This window comes from Coffea eugenioides, chromosome 1 (genome assembly GCF_003713205.1).
Source record: "Coffea eugenioides isolate CCC68of chromosome 1, Ceug_1.0, whole genome shotgun sequence".
NCBI classification, from domain to species: Eukaryota; Viridiplantae; Streptophyta; class Magnoliopsida; order Gentianales; family Rubiaceae; genus Coffea; species Coffea eugenioides.
This window is the reverse complement of record NC_040035.1, coordinates 22,332,549-22,336,150: the sequence shown is the minus strand read 5'-3', so window position 1 is coordinate 22,336,150 and position 3,602 is coordinate 22,332,549.

Below are 3,602 nucleotides of genomic sequence, written 5' to 3'. Positions count from 1 at the left end.
CGACCCTAAACGCCTCCCCTAGGGCCCCGGTTCCCTACGGAACCTAAAGTACCTATCTCACCTATCTGCTCTGGCCCGGTAGCTCGTGGGGGTGCCTCCGCGGCCATATCTAGTAAGACCCCACAATCAAACGTGATACTCCGGGCCCTCTCCCTGAGCTGCCTCTTCATAGCGAAGAGGTGCTGGTGTGTGTCTCGGAGATCCCGCTCCAGGTCTCTAACGCGCAACGCCTGCCAGCGGCTAAACTCTCTAGCCTCCGCTAGCTACGCCCGCAAAGTCTCGACCGTCTGGTCTAGGTGATAACGCTCATCATCCAACGCTAAGACAACCTCGTCAGGATAGCTATAGGTATACCAGCACGCACAGGGTCGGCACGACACCTGGCCGAAAGGGGAGTACAAAGTGTAAGGCTCTCCCAGCCTCTGCCTATAACGGATCGCCCGCTTACGCAGCACTCGATCCTCTATGCCTCTCGTGCTCGGAAATCTCGGTCCCACGCCACTGGGTCCCGCACCATTCGAACCGCCCGGATACATACCTACAAAACATTAAGTCGTCAGTCAACCAGCATTTCAGCTTAAAAGATATCATTCAACTTAAAATGGTCAAATATGCCTAGTGTCTATCGCGTATGTCCCACTTGCCCAAGTCCTCTAACCTAGGCGCTCTGATACCAACTGTGACGACCCCACTTCTCCCAAGGGCGAACCCAACGGTATCGGCGGGCCGCCTGCCTAGCTCGCGCCAGGACTCAAAACTTAAAGCAATAAAACTAGATAAATCGAAAGAGCACTATATACAATATATATATACAATCCCAAAAGTTACATTTACATCCTCAAAAGTCTCGAGTCAACCACTCTAATACACTATAACCACAACCAGCAGAAGATCGACCCTAAGAAGGGTCCTTATACAAACCACCAAAACTAAAACAAACATCCTAACTGTTTAACTAATACAAGCCAATCTATCTATACTAGTGTACGAGCCAAAAGTCCCCGCGTCGGCCCCTGCTAAGGAAAACAAAAGGAAAGGGGTAAGCTATATGCTTAGTAAGTAAACAGGGGCGAAAGCATAAATTTCACGTAACAACAGTTACACAGTAAGAGTAAAGCAAAAGCAGAAAAGTAACATCACATAATAAGGATACAGGTGGCTCCAAAGCCAATTCATATGCCATGCGTGATCTCCTGCCGACACTCCGTCGACCACACTCAATGGTCCGTAGAACTTCACTTGTACACCCACCGACACCTTATCACCCTCACTGGCCAGTCACCTCACAAACTTGCCCGGGCGAACGAAATCACAAACTTGAGCTTGAGTCACAAGCTCGGGTCACAAACTTGGTCACCTTCTCGGTGAACCGGATTCACAAAATTGGTTCATAACATGAACCTACAAACTTGGTGACCTCAGACTAAGTTGGACTGACTTCGACCAAGCCCTAACCGGCTCGAATAGTCCAAACAGGTCTTAGATCGGGCCCACGAACTCACAAACTTTGCAAACTTCACAAACTTTACTCGAAAGTCGCCCCGAGCCACAAGCTCAAGGGTTTTGGTTCCAAAAGGTTCATATACATATGCCAAGTACAATTATACATTCAAATTAGGGTTTAGGTCGAGTGCGATAAAGTACACCCTCGCCTAAGTACCCTTTTCACATATCTCAAACACATAGCAAAGAAAACACACCAAACTGGCCTGAATACTTACTCAAAACGGAAATAGCAAAAGTACGAAGTCGGATCGAAACGAACAGCTAGTAGTGGACCCCACCAGATCCGCCCAGCTCACCACCGTCTGAAATAGGAGATTGTGTCACATAATATCGTAAACGGCTACTATCGTGCCTCAAACAAACAAAACGGCAAAAACGGCACGCGCGCACGTACATATGACGGACGGAAACGGAAACGGCCGTTAGCGGAAACGGCAGATTTGACACTCGTTTCTATTTTAATCATAAGTTGAGCTACGAATATCGGATTAAGGCGTATGAGACACCATATCGAAGCTTAAAGGATGAACAACAATTGTTATGAAGACATCCAGAACTGAAACTGGAGGCTTCAGCCCCAAATGAACCAAACACAATCACATACGAAATCTGGCTAATGCACAAATGGTCAGTTTTGAGTGCAAACTGTTTTCTATGCTACACATGGGAAAAAGAGCTGAAAATTGGCAGTTAGATAGTTCATTCCAGATGGAACAACTTTCATGAAGGTCGGCAATCCAAATTCGGAACGGAAGTTGGTCATCAGGACCAAAACAGATCTGACCAGAAAATGGTCATTTTCACGGGCAGGCCTTATTTGCTCGGCTATATCTCAGGTTCTATAAATCCGATTCATGAAATTCCAAGGGCGTTAGAAAGCTCTGATATAGAGCTATAAGTTTGGTGTTTTGGTACAAGCCCAAACAGCTTGTAACCTAGTCAAACGTGAAGCCAAAGTTCCAGTCGTAAACTGTCCGGATATAAGAACAGAACAGAATTTGACGGTCAAAACAGGTCTGAGTATTTCGTTTAGAACTCAGGTTATACAACTCCGTTAATCCTGAAAATTTACAGGGATATCCAGGACTTAAGGGGCTACAACAATGTAGAAGGCCTCTCAATCCAAATCCTAGCACAACTAAGTCAAAAATGCAGAAAACCAACCCAGAACCGTAATTGCAGGTTCCCAAATCACACAAAACTGTAATCAGTCCAAGTCAGTCTATACAGGTCCAAAAGCATTGATTCCAAAGGAATATGAAAGCTAAGACATCAATATACATTTCATTAGAAGACACCAACATCCAAATCCAAACTAATTCCAGTCAAAACAGACGATTACAAGCGCAGTTCGCACATTCTGATCAACCAGAACAGCAACAGTAAAAACGGCATAACTCACTCTATACTACTCCAAATGCCCTGAAGATTTGTAGGCACTTCAACCTCATCAATACCTACAACTTTCATGTTTTGAGCAAAGTCCAATTCGGCCTCTATCTATGACCTAAAATTTCGGACAGAATGTTCAACCAAGAACCCTAATTTTCCAGAAATTCTTCCAAATCCAAAATTGAGTGCAATTATCAATTATTCACACCTACTAGTGTCATTATAGGCCATTGTCAATCATCATAAACAACCACACTGTGAGAACCCGTAACTTTTCCATTTGTTAGGTTTTATAATCTTTCTAGGCTTTCTTATTTTCAATGGCTTGTTTTCTACACTTTCTGTATCCGGAAAATTTTCTAGATTATTTTACGAGTAAATATAGTTTTTAGATGATTTTTCTAGTATCGAATAGATTTTGAGAAATTAAGAACGTATATCGGACGTGGGACCCACTAGTGCGAAAAGTTCGGAAAAATTCGGCCAATACGGTTAAATTTCGGATACTGTGGAAAAATTATCGGATGTTACGAGATAAGTAGAGAGTGAGATTTGATTGATGTGAGAGAGAAAAGAAAGGATAGGAATGCATTTATTAGAGTGCCAAGTGTCAATTTTCCATTGGTTTGACTTTAAGAGTTACTATTCACTATTTTGACCTTTGACCAAAATTGGTTAAATATCTCCAAAAATTCACAAAATTC